Here is a 22382-nt window from a genome sequence, read left to right as displayed (position 1 = left end):
AGCTGAATAAAAACATCAGCATTCCTCAAATTTCAACCTTGATCCGTCAACCTCCCGAAATCAACACGAGGCCCTCGGGACCTCTACCAAACATACCAACTACTCAAATATCAACATACAAACTTAGTCGAACCTTCGGAACACTCAAAACAATTTCAAAACACCAAATCACCCTCGGATTCAAGCCTAGGAACTTCTGAACTTCCAAATTCCGCAAACGATGCCAAAACCTACTAAATCACCTCCGAATGACCTGAAATTTTGCACACACGTCACAAAATGATGCCATAGACCTACTCCAACCTCTGAAATTCCATTCCGACCCCGATTTCAAAATTTTCACTATCGACCAAAAATTGCCAAATTTTCAATTTCGCCAATTCGAGCCTAATTCTACCACGGACCTCCAAGTTACATTCCGGACGTGCTCCCAAGTCCAAAATAATCTAACAGAGCTAACTGAACCATCAGAATTCACATCCGAGATCGTTTACACATAAGTCAACATCTGGTTGACTTTTCTAACTTAAACTTCTAAATAGGAGACTAAGTGTCTCATTCCATACCGAAACCACTCCGGACCTGAACCAACCAACCCGATACGATGAAATATAGTTGAGGAACATATAAGGAAACATAAATGGGGAAAACAGGGCTATAACTCATGAAGCGACCGGCCGTGTCGTTACAACTCCTAACAACCAAAGATAAAAGCTGCCTAATTCCAATATCTCCTTCAATCTCATAATATTTGCCAGATGGGCCAGTAATTATTACTTGTTATACCCAACATACCCTAATTTAGAAATATATTCATCTACTAAATCTTTAATGGACAAGAGTTCGGGGTCATAACCTCTCCAATGGCGGACTAAATTTTGTTAATAGACAGGTTTAGGCTCAGTAATTCACTCACTACTACAGTTGAAAATAATGTCCAAAGGAACCATCTTTAATCTACAAACATGAAAGAAAAAAATATATTAGAAGGCATAAACGAACAAATTAAATAAATTATAAATTATAAAAAATAGATACAAAAGGGTCCCCCTTAATAAAGAACTTAGGAACATAAACATAAAGTAACATATTAGTGGTCCCTCTTTAATAAAGAAAGTAGACCTTTACAATAAAATATACCTAATTTCTATGGTCCAATGTACTATGTCACATGCATAAGAGATATGGGGACCCAGTTTAATCATACCCAAACTAAAAAGATATAAAAATAAAACCACAACAACCTGTTAAAGTCACCAACCCTAAACCATAATCAACTTTTTCTTTAGGAAACAAACCAATAGATATAGAATATTATGGTCCCCCAAAATCCAGCAGAAAGACAATAACAAAAAGAAAACTCCAAACCCTAACGGAGAGCACAATATTTAAGGACCACCAACGAACAATCACATGAATGAGAACTGAAATGACCCGGCTGGTAGTTTTGAGATTATTAGCCCCGATCCCCTATCTATTGTTTCCTCTATTTCATTTTATGCTTATGTGACTTGCCGGGGGGATTTATTTTTGGTTTCGAAGTAAAATGGGACACTTAGTCCCTAAAATGTAAGCTTAAGTTCTAGGAATTTGACCGTAGTTGGAATTGTGTGAATACGACTCTGGAATGAAGTTTTGTTGGTTCCGTTATCTCCATGGGGTGACTTTGGACTTAGGAGCGTATCCGGATTCTGATTTTGAAGTTCGTAGTTGAATCAGGCTTGAAATGAGGAAAGTTGTATTTTTAGGAAGTTTGAACAGGAGTGGACTTTTTGATATCGGGATCGAATTCTGATTCAGGAAGTTGGAGTAGGTTCGTAATGTCAATTATGACTTGTGTGCAAATTGTGGGGTCAATCGGACTTGATTTGATAGGTTTCGGCATCGGTTGTAGAAGTTTGAAGTTTTATAGTTCATTAAGCTTGGATTGGGTGTGATTCGTGTTTTTAGTGTTGTTTGATGTGATTTGAAGGCTCGGCTAAGTTCATTTGATATTTTTGGACTTATTGGTATATTTGTTTGAGGTCCCGGGGACCTCAGGTGGATTTTGGGTGGTTAATGGACCAAATTTGGAGTTGAGTGAATTGCTAAAGTTAGGCATCAGCTGGTGTAATCGTACCTGGAGAGTTCCCATCGCAGGTGCGAGCTTGCAAAAGCGAGCGGTGATCGCAGATGTGGGGATGATGAGGATGTCCAGTGGTCGCAGGTGTGACGTGTAAGCCGCAAAAATGGAGCCTCTTCTGTGGAAGTATGATCGCAGAAGCGGAGTAGGTAAGGAAGCTGAGGTGGCCAAGGTTTCCGCAGAAGCGGACGATTGAGCGCCGAAGTGCGTCCGTGGATGCAGATGGTGGTGCAAAGATGCGATACCTGGGAGTTTAAGTGAACTCCGCAGGTGCGGAGTCTTCACCGCAAAAGCGGTACTGCAGAAGCGGAATTTGGACCGCAGATGCGATTTGACTTGGCAGAAAAGGGAAAGGTCGAGAGTTTTATTTTGTTATCAATTGTTGGACCTAGAGAGCTCGGATTGAGGCAAAATTTCGAGGGTTTTTCAAAGAAAACATTTGGGTAAGGATTCTACACTCATTTTTGCTTAATATCCACTAATCCATCATTAATTTTATCATTTAATTAAGGATTTGGATTGAGAAATTGGGGGGAAAAGGTGGAAGATCCTTAGGCCAAATTTTGGGATTTTAATCGAGGTTTTGGTATTGGATTTGTGTAATTTTGGTATGGGTGAAATCGTGGTTGAATAGGTGTTCATATTTTGTGACTTTTACCCGATTCCGAGATGTGGGCCCGGGTCGACCTTTTGGGGCAAATTTCTAATTTCTTGCTAAAGTCTTGATTTCATAATTAGATTAGTTTCTTATAGTTATATTTATTGTATGTAATTGCTTTTGGCTATATTTGGGCCATTCGGAGTTGGAAAGTTGAGGAAAAAACATTCTTACAGGCTGATTGAGCTTGGTTCGAGGTAAGTGACTTGCCTAACCTTGTTTGGGGGAAATCCCCTTAGGATTTGGTACTATATTAAAAAATTATGATATGTAAGCGCCGTGTACGCGAGGTGACGAGTGCATACACTGGCTAAATGTTAAAAAAACCCGGTTCTTGCTAAGTAGTCTTCTTTAATTAATTTAATTGAGTTACCCTAGCCTGTGTAGTCATAATGTTTAGCCTAATATCGCATTCCTACTTGCTTAAACTCTTACTTGCAATCTATGCAACATGCTTAATTGGACTACCTATTTTTCCTTGATTTGTATTCAATCTTTAAGTGTAGGAATTCTTGCTGCAAATTGTTGCTCCTTAAGTTATAAGTTGTGTATTTACTTTTGAGACTACGAGGCGGTACCTCGGGAGATCCCCTATTGCATATTTACTTTAGGGACTATGAGGCGGTACCTCGGGAGATCTCCTATTGCATATTTACTTTTGGAACTATGAGGCGGCACCTCGGGAGATCTCATGTTGCACATTTACTTTTGGGATGACTAGGCGGTACCTCGCGAGATCCCCTGTTAAGTATTTACTTTTAGGACTACGAGGTGGTACCTCTTGAGTGCCCCTGTTGCTATCTCTATGTGTTGTGTTATTAATTCTATGTAACTTCTCATTGTTAAATTCTCCGTATTTTCATTATATTGCTATATCTTCTGCCTTAATTATTATATTCCAGTAGGGCCCAGACTTGACCTCGTCACTACTCTACCAAGGTTAGGCTTGGTACTTACTGGGTACCGTTGTGGTGTACTCATGCTACTCTTCTGCACATATTTTATGTGCAGATCAAGGTACCTCCTACCAGTCCCGCTATTAGTAGAGAGTACGTGCTGCTGCTACGGAGACTTCAAAGTATATCTTCCAGCGTCCGCAGACCTCGTAGTCCCCCTCTATTATTTTATGTCATTCTTTTTTATTTTCCCTAGATGCTGATGTATAGAGACAATTAGAATAAAATTCCTAAGAGCTTGTGACTTTTGACTATTGGGTCTTCGGGAGTTGTTTATACTCGGAGTTGTTGGTTTTACTTGTACATGCCGAGCGACAGTTTTCCAGCTTTATCTATATATATACCTGTTGATGTTGAGGTTTAGTTGTTAATTATGTTGTTATTTCAGTTATTCCGCAATTGTTAGGCTTACCTAGTCTTAGAGACTAGGTGCCGCCACGACATCTTACGGAGGGAGATTTGGGTCATGACAAGTGGGTATAAGAGCTCTAGGTTCATAGGTGTTATGGGTCACAAGCAGGTTAGTAGAGTCTCGCGGATCGGTACGGAGACGTCTGTACTTATCTTTGAGAGACAATGGAACTGTTAGGAATAGGTTTCACTTCCTTGATTCCCTGTAGTGCGAAATTGTTGACCTCAGAATTTCTAAGCTACTGTCTTTCTATTCTCTCAAAGATGGTGAGGACACGTACAGCCGGATCAGATGACCAGGCACCCGTGCCCCCTACTAGATCCGCGAGAGGCCGGGGACGTCCATGTGGTGCAGCCAGAACACCCGCACGAGCTCCTACAGATGAGCTACCAGTAGCTCCAGTCAGAGCACAGGCACCTGAGATGCCTGTTACTGCACCAACTCTTCAGGAGACCCTCTCCCAGTTTCTGAGCATGTTCGGTACTTTAGCTCAGGCAGGGTTGATCTCGCTAGCTCCTACCATATCTCAGGCCGGGGGAGTAGCACAGACTCTCGCCGCCCGTACCCGAGAGAAGCGGGTTCAAGAGACTAGGTTCAAGAGGCCATACCATTGCAACCGGTAGCCCCAGTTCAGCCTGAGGGTAGGGCAGTAGTTTCTGAGGAGGAGCAGCTCAGGCTCGAGAGGTACAAGAAGTACCACCCTCCTACTTTCAGTGGCCTGGTATCAGAGGATGCCCAGGGTTTTCTTGAGGAGTGCCACCTTATCCTCCGTACTATTGGTGTAGCAGAGTCGAGTGGGGTTTCTTTCACTATGTTCGCGCTTAAAGGAGCGGCCTATCAGTGGTGGCATGCATATGAGTTGGGTAGTCTGGTCGAGGCAGCTTCACTCACATGGACTCAGTTCTCGGATATGTTCTTGAGGGAGTATGTTCCCCAAAGTCTTAGAGATGCATGGAGCGCCGAGTTTGAGAACTTGCGCCAGGGTCCTATGACTATCAGAGTATGTGGTTCGCTTCAATGATTTGGCCAGGCATGCACCAAATGGTTTCTATAGTTCGATAGCGGGTTCGTCAATTTATCAAGGGACTCGACCCTAATACCTGATTTAGCATGGCCCGAGAGTTGGAGATGGACATCGCATACCAGCAGGTAGTGGGGAATGCTAGGAGATTGGAGGGTATGCTGATTCGGAAGAGAAAGGAGAGAGAGGCCAAGAGGTCTCGAGAGTCTGGCACTTATAGTGGTACTCGTTCCCCAGCGGCAGCTCGTCATGGTAGGGTCTACATGAGTCTCCCTGTTCATTCAACACTTTCAGCCGCCAGTGGTATTCCGGCCACTCCTAGGACACAAGATCCTTATTATGCACCGCTGATAAGTGGATATTTTACCAACTCATCTCGTCTTTAAACTTAGATTTTTGCTATGTTTGGTTGATAAATCGTGTTTTTAATGTCATTTACTTCAATTTTACAGGTTGTATGTGATTTAGAAGTGACGGTGAAAAAACCAAGTGAAAACGAGTCAAAAATGAGCCAATTACCCTTCGTGAACGCGAAGGTGCAATGTGAACATGAAACAGCAGGAAGTCAACCCTTCGCGAACGTGAAGCAATAGGAAGCCACGCTTTGCAAACGCGAAGGAGAGACTGCGAACGCGAAGCAATAGAAATCCACCCTTTGCAAACGCGAAGGAGAGATCACGAACGCGAAGATGCAGAAAACTAACCTTCGCGAATGTGAAGGTATAATCGCGAGCGTGAAGAAGAAATTGGCAAAAAAACTAGGCAATTCTGGAATTTCACGTTTTTGACCCAAAACCATTTAATACACGACCTAGATCATCTTTGGCTTATTTTTCAGTCCTTAGACTAGGGAAGACAAGTTTTGGAGCTAGGGTTCTTGCACACACACTTTGGTCTTGAAGATTTCAAGCTTTTGATTGAGAATTTCTTACCCATTTATGTTCATTTCTTCATTTCCTTGCTTTGTTTTGAATATCTACGTGTGTAGTATTTATTTCAACACTTGAATCTTTTTTATGGAAATATTCATATTTAAAGTGTGGATTAAATATCTTGTTGTGCTTATGTATTGAACGGTTTTTATTTATAATGAACTGAGTTATTATTTCTTTAATTATTCTTGTTCTTTAATGTTTCCAAAGGGATTAGCTAACCCTAGGACTCACCCATTTACTTCGAATTAATTTTGGAAAAGATAATTTGGGGTTGGAAAAGATTAATTAACAAGAACTTGAGGCTTTAACCCTCACTTTATAGATTCTACCTAGGGATAGGATTGAACTACTTGTAGACATATCTTAATTGTTTTAGGGATAATTCAATTAGGAAGTCTTGTTAGTATTTCGGAGAAGCTAATATAGAATTATTACCCGAGACTAATTAACATAAACTCGCTCATATTTGTAAAATAGTGAAATTCATTGGATCGTTACTTGAGTGTAATTTTCCTTGTATCCATGCTTGTAGCCATTAATCATTTTACTTGCTTTCTAGGTTAGTTTTTATTTTTGCAATTAGTTATAAATATTATCTCAAAACATTTCTAAGTGTTTGGCTTAGCATAATAAGTGATAATTCTCTTAAACGCCTAATTCCCTATATATTGTTCTCTGTGGGATTCGACCCCGACTCATAGTTGGGTAAATTATATTGCATGCAGCCTTGTCTATTTACTTTTTAGTAGTGGATTTGGATGTCAGCAAAATTGCCGCCGTTGTCGGGGAACAATTTGGCGTATTTAGGTTGTTTGAGAAGTAAGCGTACGTGCTTTGGTCCAAACTTGTGAATATTTGTGTAATTAATTTTTCTTATCTTGGTTTATTTTCTTGTTTGTTTCTTGTTTATTTTCTTAGTTTTGAAAAATGATATCGCATAATGAAAATTGGTCGGATGGTAGTTGTTCATACTTTGATGACCCTTGTCCTTATTGTGGAGGACCACACCCGTGGCAAAATTATTTAAATTCTCCCGGGGGTGGATTGTGCGCACAATCTGAAACCCATGAGTGGAGTATTTGTCATAAGCGTGGTCATCAAAATGGTCATTAGGATAAGTGTGCTTTTCTGTCCATATCTTCCCCCATCCCCCGCTATGATGATTCCACAATTTGTGATGAAAATTATAGGGATATGGAAGTGGAAGAAATTGAGCATGATCAAAATGGAGAGTTCAAGCTCATGTTAGAATGCCTACTTGAAGGAGGAAACAAAGAGCAAAATGCATTGGAGGAGCTTTTAGAAAATAGTCTCCAAAATGATTTGGCGCTTGAAAGGTTGCGCTCACAAATGGGAGAAATTCTTGAAGCTTTAGAGGTCCAAAAAGCCTCGGAAGTGAATGATAGCCAAGAACCTTCCTTGGAGGTGGAAGTCGAAAATCCTTCTTTGGCACTTAATCCAAATCTAGAAGAACTCTCAAATGCTCAAATTGAGAGGATGATGCTCATGTTGAAGGCCATTCTTGAAAATGAGGAGAAGAAAAACTTCGCACTCGAGGACTTGAAGCAAGTCTTGACTCAAAATGATGAGAACATACGCACTTTGGAAGGTCAAATGAAAATATTAGTTGAGGCTCACTATGCCCACCAACATGAGAGTGTGGAAAGAGGTCAAGAAGAGTCCGACTTCGAGGAAGAAAGTGAGCTTTATTTTGAGGAGTCAAGAATTGAACATCCGCCAACCGACTCCATGCTTGTTAGTGATGCCAAGAAAAATATGGAATTAGAGTCAACCGGTGTAATTGAAAATATGGTTGAAAATGACTCTAGTTCGAGGGGACCAAGAGGATGTCAAACTCCAGAAAGAATTGAAATTTGGAGGCTTGATGTCAGATTCCTAGCATTTCTCAATATTGGAGTTATGTGGTGATATGGGAATTCAATTACATCAATCAATGAGGGATTGCGAGGAAGAAAAGAAAATGCCATACATTTTACAGTTTGAAGGTACAAGGAGGTAAAATAACATTCCTCACATGAAAGCCAAGAAGTGCAAAATGAAGAAATTAATGCTTGGTTTGATCATCTACTTACCACCCCCCATCGCTCGTGGTCACAAGCTTGATTCCATGTTAGGTGCCCAATTCAGATCGTCAAAGTGTCGAGAAAAGTGATAAAGTTGATATGTGTCGTGCCACGGCGTTAAATGCGGCTCTTGGTGGGAGACAACCCATTATTTTTAAATTTTTTAGTCGTTTTTGAGATTTTCTTTTTTAGAATAGCTTAGAATATTATATTTGACTAATCTGCCAAGTTTTAGAATTTTTGGAGTTGATTTGGAAATTGCAGAGGCATTGCTACGCGTTCGCTATGGTGCTTTGCGTTCGCGAAGGGTTATGAAAAATTAAGCCTACGCATCCGCGATAATGTCCTCGCGTTCGCGACTGTTGGCCAGCTTTTACTCTTTTTGTAGGCAATTTTTCCCTCGCAAACGCGAGCCTCAGGTAAGTGCCCAAAAATTAAAAACGCTGGAAATCTGAAAGACCAACACTTCTGCCCAAAACATAACAGTAGTTCTCCCTACTCCTTAAATCCCCAAAAATCAAATTCCCCATATTCTTCAAGTCCATTGCAATTTTCCATATCCATTTGCAAGGCATGTGATTTCCCCTCTTGTCTCTTAACTTTCTTCCCTTTTTCTTGGTGTGAAATGGTTGTTTGTACTTAGGGTTCGAAATTTTGAGTTCTAAATGTGAACCTTGTGTTTGAAAATTGTTGTTGTTTGCTGGGTGAGGTTGGTTGAGTGTGAGTGTGTAATTGTTAATGTCAAATTTTGGGCAAGATAGGTGCTAGCATATACTGGTAAACGAACAAGAAAACAATGCAAGCAAAGTGTTTGAAAAGATGCCTGAAAGAAAACTGGGTCTGGGCGAGGAAGATGACCTTCGCGAACGCGATGCTCTTCTCGCGAACGCGAATGGCAAATGTCTGGGGCAAAAAATTTTGACCTTCGCAAACGCGATGGTCTGCTCGCGAATGCGAAGGTCTAAATTTGGGGAAAAAAATTTTGCTCTTCGCGAATGCGGTATCCCTTACGCGAACGCGAAGAGCAATCACTAGCAAACCCAAAAATGGTTAAAAACAATAGCTTTGAACAGCTCTGCCCGGGACCTTTTTTGCCCATTTCTTTGGCCTAAATACTTCCTAATACATTGTTTTAAGTGTCTATATGAGCTTTTAACATTGTTGGTCTATTTTGTAGGTACTTTGGGCATAATATGGATCCGGAAAACAATGAAATTGAGCAAGATTATGTCCTCGAAGCTGAACAAGAGGAACCCTTTGATCATGACCGGTTTCTATCTACAGAATATGAGCGGAAATATGATGAACTCTTGTCAAAGACCATCGTCCGGGAAAGAGGCATAACCATGGAAAAGGTTGAAGCTAAAATGCCGGGCTTCTACACAAGATTGGTGGAAAGCAGGTGGATTTGTTTTGCCGATCAACCAAATGATGCCAACCACACAGTAGTGTTGGAATTTTATGCAAACGCCTTGAGGACCGACTTCCAAGGAACCTTAGTTACTACTGTGCGGGGTGTGCAAGTCAATTTCAGCCCTGAAATAATCAACGGAATTTATGGACTTCCCAGTGTCAATAATGAGGTTTACAGAGACAGAGCTAAAGTAGGAGGAAACCAGTGGTTAGTGGAAAAAATACATGATGGGGTGACCCCAAAGAGGATGACAGTGCACAAGGGAGTTGATTCTCATGATTTCACTGTTGAGGCAAAGACATGACTCTCTATTATCTGTGCAAGTGTCTTGCCTTCACAAATGGCACTGATGTGACACCAGAGAGGGCACTGATAATTGCTAGTATCATGGATGGACTACCTGTGAACGTGGAGGAGCACATTGTTAGAGTAATCGAGGAAGCCACCCATGGGAGGTCCAAGATCCTATTCTCCCATCCTTGATCACTCGACTATGCTTTGAGGTGTTAAAATGCCCAAATGATGTTGAGAAAGGTCTGGGAAAGCCGATGATCCATCCTTTGCTGAAAAGAGGACCAGTGACAAGCAGAAAAAGAGGAGGATTGATGTTGCATCCTCTTTATTGGGTAGTTCTCTATGGCCCCCACTGATCCCGCCGGATCCTTTGCACTTGAACTAGGGCCATTTGACCTCATGGGACCACTCCAGTCTGGCCCTCACGCTATGAGTCACTTATCTAGCCAGATACATGGAGTAGATGCACACATCAGGCAGCTTATAGCTGGCCTTCCTACTGGCACCTGGGGCTAGCACATCTACTGGACTGCTGCCCCACAATCCCTAGATGACGTGGTCAAAGAGCAAAAAGCAATAACGGGCAAGATGGAGGCCATGAACAACAGGTCGGAAAATATGAGCCGCCGACAAGGGAAGACTGAGAAGAGGAAGAGAAAGTTCAGGGAGCATGAGAAAAAAAAAAGCAAATTTCTGTCCAAAATGATGCACAATCTGAGTTCATTCTGTGGCTCACATGAATCAAAGGACGATGATGATGAGGATTTGGAGCTCAAATTTCCTACCACATCCAGCTCCGACTGATGCAGTTTTAGGAAGCACCTCCTTCATTTTATCTTGTTTTGTTTAGTTGCATTGAGGACAATGCAGCACTTTAGGTTGGGGGTGACTCATTTACATGTGATGATGTAGTTGGAGCATGATTATTTTTTTGTGACAACTTGTGTAGATTGGTTGACGTTGTAGTTTATTAGTAATAATTTGAATTTTAATTCTAGCATGTTAGCATTAATTTTTTTATTTTATTTATTATTTTTTTATTTTGCTATTTTATTTACTTGTAGTAGTACTAATTAAAATTCTTGGTTTTTCTTTATGTCGCGGTTCTTTTCCAAGGAAATGATTTGTGTCGAACTGGGTGACTTTTTCCTATGATGGATAGCGTGACAACTTTCTTAAGGGATTAGACTTGTTTAGTTTTTCTTTTCTTTTTTAGGTAAATATTTTTTAGTTAGTTTAGTAGCTAGTAGTGAATAAATTGGTTTTGGGTGTGATCTGGTATCCATAAACCAACGTGTGGCTTGTTTGGTACCAACATAATTTAAACTTTGGCATATGAAGTTTTGATCTTTAAAATGTAAAATGATTGAAGTGATAATCCTTGTTGTGAATTTTAGGTTCTATTTTTGGCTCTTTGATTCATTAAATAGCCCGGCTATATGTGATTTTCTTTGGGTTCATTGGTTTTAATTGGATTTTGAATTTATATGCCACTCGAGTTTGCATGTGCCATGTGTGGTGAGATTTGTTATGAGTTCTTTTGCATTATTTGTAGTCTAGAACTTGCCCGAAATGTGCTTCAAGGCGAAATCCTAGACTAACTTGGTTTAAAAAATGATGTTAGGCCTTCCTTGGACCGTTATTGTGCCTTAAATTTCCTACTCTTGCATATTTTTCCTAGTCAACCCCTTTTGAGCCTTTAAACTTTTTCTTTTGCAACCATGTTATAAGCTTTAACCCTTTGTTCTTTATTGATCTAGCTTTTGGCACCCTACCTCCCTAAGTACTTTGAAAGTGTAAACATAGACTAAAAGCCTAAGTTTGAGGGTGAAGGTTGGAAAAGTTGTGATGTGGAAGTTGCTTAAAAGGTGAAAGGTAATAAAAAAAATGATGAGTAAGAAAGAAAAAAAGGAAGGAAAAATAAGGAGTTGTGAATAAAGGGGAAGAATAGGCGTGGAATGAAAAGTGAAGTAAGGATAGAAAATATTTTTGAAAGAAGTGTGCTTTAATTGTTGCAAATTGTAGTGTTTAGGGAGGTTTTGATTCACTCTTATCCAAATTATGCCCTACCTTAACCAAAAACCTACATTACAATCCTTTAAGTCCTACTTGATTTTGAACCAAGTGTGTCTACATTAGTGGAGAAATACATAAAGGGCAAGCCTATGGCACTACTTTTGTGCATTTGAATATCTTTGTGTGTGAGAGAGAGAGTTAATTCTTTCCATTTGATATCCCATTTGTATTTAAATTGCAATTTATAAGTTGGGATTCTCTCTTAAGTGTGAGGCCACATAAAATTTGAGTTGTGAACTTAATCCGATCTCCAATTGGGAGGAATGAACAAAAGAAAATTACTTGTGATAATGAGGCAAACTTTGAAGCTTTAGTGTCTTGACTTGGTTTCTACTTTGATTAATGTGGTGTTTGAGCACTTGAATTGAAATGAAATTTGTGAGAAGTTGTTGGCGATTCATATGTTTTGGATTAATTGTTGGTACCAACCGAGGTCACTAGATTGTGTTTAATTTGAAATTTTTTTACTTGAAATGGTGTTTGGTATGTCATTGAGCTTAATTGATGATTTTATTGAAGGATGTCCTTAGTTGTTGAATTGCTTTATGACAAGCAATAGTTTATGTTTGGGGGTTTGATAAGTGGGTATTTTACAAACTTATCTCGTCTTTAAACTTAGATTTTTGCTATGTTTGGTTGATAAAATCGTGTGTTTAAAGTCATTTACTTCAATTTTACAGGTTTTATGGGATTTATAAGTGATAGTGAAGAAACCAAGTGAAAACGAGTCAAAAAAGAGCTAAAATGGACAATGGAAGTCTGCCCAATGAATTACCCTTCGCGAACGCGAAGCAGCAGAAATTCAACCCTTCGCGAACGCGAAGGAGAGATCGCGAAAGAGAAGCAATAGGAAGCCACCCTTCGCGAATGCGAAGGAGATACCGTGAACACGTAGCAATAGGAAGCCACCCTTCGCGAACGCGAAGGAGAGATCTCGAACGCGAAGATGTAGAAAACTAACCTTCACGAACGCGAAGAAGAAATTGGCAGAAAAACTAGGCAGTTCTGGAATTTCACGTTTTTTTACCCCAAATCATTTAATACACGACCTAGCTCATCTTTGGCTTATTTTTCAGTCCTTAGACTAGGGAAGACAAGTTTTGGAGCAAGGGTTCTTGCACACGCACTTTGGTCTTGAAGATTTAGAGCTATTGGTTGAGAATTTCTTACCCATTTATGTTCATTTCTTCATTTTCTTGCTTTGTATTGAATATCTAAGTGTGTAGTATTTATTTCAACTCTTGAATCTTATTTATGGAAATATTCATATTTAAAGTGTGGATTAAATATCTTGTTGTGCTTATGTATCGAACGATTTTTATTTATAATGAACTGAATTATTGTTTCTTTAATTATTCTTGTTCTTTAATGTTTCCAAAGGGATTAGCTACCTAGGACTCACCCATTTACTTCGAATTAATTTTGGAAAAGATAATTTGGGGTTGGGAAAGATTAATTAACAAGAACTTGAGGCTTTAACCCTCACTTTATAGATTCTACCTAGGGATAGGATTGAACTAATTGTAGCCATATTCGGGTGTGCTCAATCTCTTAATTGTTTTAGGGATAATTAAATTGGGACGTTTTTCTAGTCTTTGGAAGAAGCTAATATAGAATTATTACCCGAGGCTAATTAACATAAACTCGCTCATATTTGTAAAATCGTGAAATACATTGGATCGTTACTTGAGTGTAATTTTCCTTGTAGCCATTGATCATTTTACTTGCTTTCTAGGTTAGTTTTATTTTCGCAATTAGTTATAAATATTTTCTAAAAACATTTCTAAGTGTTTGGCTTAGCATAATAAATGATAATTCTCTTAACGAAAACTGCTTTCAGGATTCGGTATGGTCATTACAAATTCCTTATGATGTCATTTAGGTTGACCAACGCCCCGGCAACATTCATGCACTTGATGCACAATGTATTTTAGCCCTATCTTGACTCATTCGTCATTGTGTTTATTGACGACATTCTTGTGTACTCTCGGAGTTGGGAGGATCAAGAGCAGCACCTGAGGATTGTGCTTCAGACCTTGAGAGAAAAGAAGTTATATGCAAAATTCTCAAAGGTGAGTTCTGGCTAGATTCAATGGCATTTTTGGGTCACGTAGTGTCGAGTGAAGGGATCAAGGTGGATCTGAAGAAGGTTGAAGCAATGCAGAGTTGGCCTAGACCGTCCTCAGGTACAGAGATCCAGATTTTCTTGGTCTGGCTGGGTATTACCGTTGATTTGTATAGGGTTTCTCATCTATTGCAGCACCTATGACCAGGCTGACCCAGAAGGGCGATCCGTTCAAGTGGACAAAGGAGTGTGAGGAGAGCTTCCAAAAGCTCAAGACAGCTTTAACTACGGCTCCAGTATTGGTATTGCCTACATGTTTGGGGTTTTATACTGTATATCGTGATGCATTGCGTATTGGTTTCGGCGCGATGTTAATACAGGACGGTAGGGTGATTGCCTACGCGTCTAGGTAGCTGGGTGCATGAGAAGAACTATCTTGTGCATGACCTTGATTTAGCAGCTATTGTTCATGCCTTAAAGATTTGGTTACACTATTTGTACGATGTCCCTTGTGAGATCTACACCGATCACCGGAGTCTGCAGCATCTGTTCAAACAGAAGGATCTTAACTTGCATCAACGGAGGTGGTTAGAGTTGCTTAAGGAATATGATATCACTATTCTATACCATCCCGGGAAGACCAATGTGGTGGTCGATGCCTTGAGTCGCAGGATGGAGAGTTTGGGGAGCTTAGCATATCTACCAGCAGCAAAGAGGCCATTGGCATTGGATGTTCATGCCTTGGCCAAAATGTTTGTTAGATTGGATATTTCTGAGCCTAGTCAAGTTTTGGCTTGTGACGTCTCTCAGTCTTCTCTTTATGATCTCCTCAGTGAGCGTCAGTATGATGAACCCCATCTACTTGTCCATAAGGACACGGTTCATCACGATGATGCCAAGGAGGTCACTATTGGGGATGATGGTGCATTGAGGATGCAAGGCAGGCTATGTGTGCCCAATGTAGATGGTTTGTGTGAGTTGATTCTCCAGAAGGCTCACAGTTTGTGGTACTCCATTCACCCAGGTGCCGAAAAGATGTATCACGACTTGAGGCAGCATTATTGGTGGAGGAGAATGTAGAAGGACATAGTAGAGTATGTAGCTCGGTGCCTAATTGCCAGCAGGTGAAGTATGAGCATTAGTAGCCAGGTGGATTGCTCCAGAAGCTAGAGATTCTGGAGTGGAAATGGGAGCGGATCACTATGGATTTTATTGTTGGGATCCCACGGACTCAGAGGAAGTTCAATACTAATTAGGTGATTGTGGATAGGTTGACCAAGTCAGCCTATTTCATTCCTGTGATGACTACTTATTCTTCCGAGCAGCTGGATCGAGTTTATATCCGCGAGATTGTTAGGCTTCATGGTGTGATGATATCTATCATCTCTTACCGGGGTACGCAATTCGCATCACGGTTCTGGAGAGCCGTACATCATGAGTTAGGTACTCGGGTTGAGTTGAGCATAACATTTCTCCCTCAAACAGACGAACAGTCCGAGCGCACTATTTAGATATTGGAGGATATGCTCCGTGCATGTGTGATGATGTTTGGGGGGTTCTTGGGGTCAGTTCTTGCCACTTGCGGAGTTATCCTACAACAACAGTTATCAGTCAAGCATTCAGATGGCACTGTATGAGGGTCTATATGATAGGCGGTGTCGGTCTCCTGTGGGTTGGTTCGAACCGGGTGAGGCTAGGCTATTAGGTACAGTCTTCGTTCAGGATGCTTTGGAAAAGGTTGGGGTGATTCAGGATCGACTTTGCACAACCCAGTCTAGACACAAGAGTTATGCGGATCTGAGGGTTCGCGATGTTGCATCCATGGTTGGGGAGCAGGTCTTGCTCCGGGTTTCTCCCATGAAGGGTGTTATGAGGTTCGGGAAGAAGTTCAAACTGAACCGTAGGTATATCGAACCTTTTGAGATTCTTCAAAGGGTTGGAGATGTGGCTTACAGACTTGCACTACCACCTAGCCTAGCTGCAAATCATCTAGTATTCCATGTTTCTATGCTCCGGAAGTACCACAGATATCCATCTCATGTGTTGGATTTCAGCTTAGTCCAGTCGGACAAGGATTTATCTTATGTTGAGGAGTCGTTGGCTATTTTGGACAGGTAGGTTCAAAAGTTGAGGCCGAAGAACATTGCTTCAGTGAAGGTTCAGTGGAGGGGTCAGTCGATCGAGGAAATGACTTGGGATTACAATCAAGCGAGAGGATCCATCCGTTCTTACCTCCTCAAGTTCGACATCAGAGCCGGATTCATAATCATCCACAACCACTCTTTTCTCCCTCTCCTCAGTCGAAGAGGGAACGTCGGTCGGCTCTGACGTTGACGGATCACTCCTCGAAATGACCGTAGCCTCCTCTGGTTGCCCCCTTCCTTCCATGGAGACGATCTTTACATCCGAAGAAAAGACGGTCTCTGCATCCAAAGCCGTATCGCCTCCCGATTCGACCATGGTTAACTAGGGTGCGCCCCCGCAGCCTCCTCATCCTCAATCATTCCGCTGTCAACCTCTATCCTTCGCCTCTTCAGCGGAGCCTCTTCGTCTTCGCCCTGCAATGACTAATCCACTAAATGAAACACTAAAGAAGGCGGAATCTCCACTAGTGGGGCGGCGGCCTGGCGTCTAGGTCCACGCGCGGCCAGGGTCCGAGAGGCAACAACGGCCTGAGCAAGCTCGCTTGCGGCCACAGCAAGTATAGGACCGGTCGAAGTCGAGCTTGCGGCCACAACAAGCGTAGGCCCGGTCGAAGTACTCGACTGGAGAAAAGTAGGTATAGGTGCCCTCGCCCTCCGACCTACCAGCAAAGAAAGACAAGTGAAAAACGGAAGGAAAGAAAGGACGGTACAAAGGCCAAAATTACTAGGACCAAAGCGAGATGACTCACAGGCCGAAGGTCTACGCCCAAGCCTCTCATTCAACGGCGAACATACATGAATCCCCATCTCATAGGGCAAAATCTGGCTCACCCTGTCACAAATGTCGGTGACTAGCGAAGGAGATCCTTCTCGGCTACAAAAAAAAAGAAGAGGGTGAATGATCAGATCACCAAAAAGAAACAACAGCCATTTGAGAGAAACACTTACGGGCGGAGTTCCACTCCTCAAAGGAACCCGTTGGGGTTTGACACCACGTGCTCTGTCCTCACATAGAAGAAATTGGCCCAAAAGTGACGATTAGTTTTATCATCCATCTTCACCACCAGTGCCTTGGTCCCACGATGGCGCAGGTGTATCATCGTGCCCCTATGAAAACTTGGGGCGAAGAGGTGAAGCAGATGGCGGAGAGAAATCCCACGGTTATCCAGCTCCACGTACTTGATATGCATAAAGAAAATCTTGTATATGTACGGGGAGAGCTGAGCCAGGCACACACCATAATAACGGCAAAAATCCTCCCCCAGGGAAGGAAGAGGAAGTGTATAGCCGACGACGAACGGGTACACGTAAAATGTGCAGTACCCTGGGCGATGTACCTACACTACATCGTTACCAGCAGGGACAAGTTCGACGTGGGCTTGGATTCGCCATTTAGCCCTAAATGCAACGGTCGTATCCATCTCAGAAATGACGGGTTCAAGATCATCATCAGGTTGGTTCTTGAAGTCCGATCTAACCTTCCCCGAACGTGGAATTATCTCATCCACAGTGGGGAAGTTCTCGTCTTCTACTATAGTTGTTCCTTCTTCATGAGAAGGCATGTCTACAACCAACTCTACAGGATCAGTGGCTCCCTCAAGATTAGATGATGCACTAGCAATATTTCTGATTACAAGTATGAAAAGGAATTTTTTATTACAAGTATGAAAAGTAAATGCAAAGGTAAAAGAGATGACTATGGCGGAAAACGCTAAAGGAAGGGAGAAAATGCACATGTAGGAAGTTTAAAAAAGGATAAGGAGAGGCTTGGGTTTTCAAATGCTCAAAAAATGCAGCAATTCAAATAAGGAACCCCCATCCCTATTTATAAGAATATTGGCACCCTGATCGAGAAAGCCAAACTCCGCCGCATTTATTTTCGAAGCGGAAGAGGCGCGGGAAACGACGTAACGTATCGGGAACATGCACCATAATGACGCATGATGAAATGACGTCATTTCAAACTGACTTAACGCTTAAACGTGACTCTTGAAGTGCCACGTCATCACCTCGCCATAAAAGGGTCACTTCTCGGCCAACATGTTCAGATTTCTCAAAATTGCAACTGGCAAAGTTCGCCCACTGAGCTCGTCCAAAGACAACCCCGACGGGCGGAGGGACTAACTGTATGGGTCAAAATCTGATCAAGGGAACCTTGCCTAAGAGAGGGAAATTAAGAGTCGATTAGGCTAAGGTCATGCTTAAGAAGCAACATTGGCGAGCTGGGCAGCTAAGGTCGAGGTCGAACACTCAGATCGGCCAAAACGGCTAGTTTGTAATAAGATATTTTAAAGGAATATTCCACAGAATATTCTCTGCACTTGTACTTTCAGTAGGTAAGGATATGTCCCATATAAGTAGGAATAGAGAGAGAAAAAAATGGCATGTAATATTCTATATGATAAGCTCTCTCTATAAAAGTTGACTCTCAAGTAACTACAAACATTGTCTTTACAAAAGATTCGATTTGTTGTTGGTCCCAAGCTTTCTCACATCAGATCCGAGAAAGCTTTTTATATTCTCACGTTTGATTGCCTTACATCATTGTCAGAGAGAGAATCATCCACCTCATTGAATACTTGGGTGAATCATTCTCTCTATCTACATTTATTGCCATTTATCATATTTATTGCTTGTCATTATTTCCTCATTCATTTGTAACAATATTATTAAACACCCCCTTGGTATTTAGTAGCCTTGAATGCGATTTTCACATTACTGACATCTACTAATATCGGATCTAGGATTTATTATATTTAACTAGAATTTGTCCATTATCATCTTATTTAATTAATTAACAAAAAGGCTTAATAGTTTTTGGTCAAACATGTATGAATATAGTTTCTTAATCAGAAAAAAAAATGTATGAATACTACCTGAAATATCTAACACGATTTTTATCCCAAAATTTCCCTGAAATTTTAATGATGTAAGGAGTCAAGTCCTTCAAAATTTAGTTATCCTCAACCTTTTTTGTAGCATCTTTAGATTCTACAGCTCGGAAGGGAAATGCAAATGTAGCTGATTGGCAGGAGGAGGTTTACCCGAAGGTATTGTTTGCAATGGTATTTTTATTTGCACAAGATGTTGAAAACCGAGGATATTACTGATGACTTGCTGGAACATTTTGGCAATTGATGTGGATTTTGATAAACTAGCTGGTTATAACAATATAAGAAAAAGCTGAATGTTGTGAAATATTTCCTGTGACTGATGGAGTAATAAAAGAGATCTACCAAAATAAATGTTCAGCTAAATTTATGGTCGTGCCCCGCCTTGCAAGGTACTTTTATGGTATTCCAATTCGTAGAGGAAATAGAAAACTGAACATGTTACTGATAACTTGTTAGAAATTGATATATTCTCAATTGAGAAGTGAAGTACAAAAACTACGCCTCAATTTCAAGTAAGTTGGGGCCGGCTATATAAATCATCAAGTTGGAGCCGGTTATATAAATCATCATTATCCATGTCGCTTTATGTAAGCCAGTCTCAAATACATTATAATTAACAAAAATACTAGACGTTCTTTACATTTTCTACTAGCATAATTGAGAAGTGAAGTAGAACTTGATAAATCAATTGGTCACCAAAATTAGAAATAGTTGAATGCTATGATCTATTATTGAAATTCATGAAGTAGTATATATGTAAGTTCGGTCAAGGTCCATGGTGTGAACCCAATTTGCTTTATTTCCTGACAACTAAGAATTTTATTTCTAGTTTGAAGGGTAAACCTATTCATGTAAGAAGTGAAAATATGAATACATGACAACGATAACAACAACAACAACAAACCCAGTGAGTTCTCACAAGTGGGGTCTGGGGAGAGTAAGATGTACACAGCCTTATCCCTACCTTGGAAGGGCAGAGAGGTTATTTTCGATAGAATTTCGGCTAAAGAAAGGATGAAAAAGAAGTAATGGCAAAAGGTAGGAACAACAACAAGAAAAAAAGAAGATCGAAGCCAAAATAGCAGTTAAACATCAGAAAGTAATAGCAATCTATGAATAAAAAGATATCATACTAACACTATTGTTATCGAACTGGGGAAGACAATGTGAATACATGAAAAAAGATAGCCCGGTGCATTAAGATCCCGCTATGCGCAGGGTCCGCCGAAGGGGTGGACCGCAAAGGTCTATTATACGCAGCCTTACTCTGGAATTTCTGTAAGAGGTTGTTTCCACAGCTCGAACCCGTAACCTCCTGATCACATGGCAGCAACTTTACCAGTTACGCCAAGGTCCCCTTCCAATGTGAATACATGGCTATAAGAAAATGTTTTTCTCTGCGGAAAGGCATCCATTCATCTGTATTAATTGGTATACTTTTTTTATTTTTGGGGATAATAGAAATTCGTTGTTTTGAGTTGAGAAACTTGGTGGATAATGGGTCCGCCTCCCTATCCTTTTCTACTTTAAGTACTCGACTTGGTTCACCATCTAGGAATAAGTTGGTATACATTGAGTTCTCCAAGAATAAACATATAACATTAAAATGTTCTATATACTCGACACCAGGGGCGGACCTATGTGTCCTATTGAGGGGTCACCGGACCCCGTAAACTTCGACAGAAGTCTTGTATATACCTTAAAAATTGTTAAAATAAATTACTTGGCACCCTGAACGCAAAAAACCTTTCTGGGGGGGCACTGATTGAACAAAATATTATGTCCCCGTCGCATCAAAATCCTGGTTCCGCCTCTGCTCTACACCATTATTTTATTACTTGTGAAGCCGACTACATTGTTGTTATTTCCATTGCTTACCCTCGTTTTGCTTCATTGATGACAAAGGTGTAAAATGGAAAAATTAAAAATACGATGCCGCCTACTAAACCAAATTATATCTCCCAAACTATCTGTAAAAAAAATAATAAAGCGACCCTATATTTTCCTCCTGGCTGGGCTGGTCTATGATCACATCTTGGAAGTTGACCCTTGATATTGAAAGTACAAGAGGGGGGTGAATTGTATATTTTTTAAACTTAAACTTTATTAGTTGACTGATTTATCAATTAGTCGATTTGATGCAATAACCTAACAGTTATAGTAGCAGAATATAAAATACAGAAAGTACGTGCTGGAATTAAAGACACCGGAATTTTATACCGATTCGGATTCAATGTGAATCCTAGTCCAGTACCCTTGGGTTGCAAGGGAGTTCCTTTTAGTAAATGCGTTTCTTCGAGTACAATGGAAATGATGTGATAGCTCAGTTCCAAAAACACTCGTCTTCTTTTGATACAATGCCTCACTAGTGTTATACTTTCCTTTTTCTCTAACTTGTTACACAACAGGTCTCAAAGAACTACAATGTTTGTTTGCAGTAAGATAAAAAGGGAATTTTGGTTTGATCAAAGTATGTTTTTTCTAAGGCTGAAAACTGAGTATAAATACTTTAGTGAAGTCCTTGAGCAGACGAGATTTGACAACCCAAGGAATTTGATCCTTGGAAAGAGATTGATTCATTCCAAGAATAAGATTGCTAGCCGTTGCTCTTCCTTGATGAGTGAAGATTAATCGCCTTCCTTCTACAGTCATTGATGGTGAGATTTTACTCTTTAATTGTTGGTCCTTCCATAGTTGGCAGCTCTTGATCCCTTTCCTTCTCCAGCCGTTGAAGATGAGGATTTGCTCCTTGATTGTTGGTCTTTCCAAAATTGGCAGCTCAGCTAATCTTCTTATGGAATCCGGATTGAATATGTTGGCCTTGATTGACGCCTTAGTTTTAGGCTTTCAAAGATTCTTTCCATCGCAGCTATCCACAATCTTTGCTGATTGATATCTTTCCTTAAGCATTCTGATTGGCTTCAACAATCTCGTAGTAGCTCCCTGATTCCTTGATCTCTTCTGATTGATTTCCTGCACAAATATATTATTGGCATTGTTAAAATTAGATCTAACAGTCTCCCTCTTTTTTATGATGTCAAAATAATATATTTGTATAAACACCAGTTGACTACCCTGTGTTTTACTCCCCCTCAATGTATGCAGTTGAGGACCCTGGCACTCCCTCTCAGTTCATGCAGTTGACTAGTCCATGATTGAAGTCGACTCTTGCCACAGAGGATGTTACCTATACCATAGTCAACTATACCTGTACAGATACAATATATACTCTTCTCCCCCTTTTTGGCATCAGAAAAGAGAGAACAGACTAAGAACTACACAGAATATATAGCATTAAACAGTAACG

The sequence above is a fragment of the Nicotiana attenuata genome, chromosome 8 (assembly GCF_001879085.1).
Source record: "Nicotiana attenuata strain UT chromosome 8, NIATTr2, whole genome shotgun sequence".
NCBI classification, from domain to species: Eukaryota; Viridiplantae; Streptophyta; class Magnoliopsida; order Solanales; family Solanaceae; genus Nicotiana; species Nicotiana attenuata.
Note: the sequence above shows the minus strand (reverse complement) of the source record.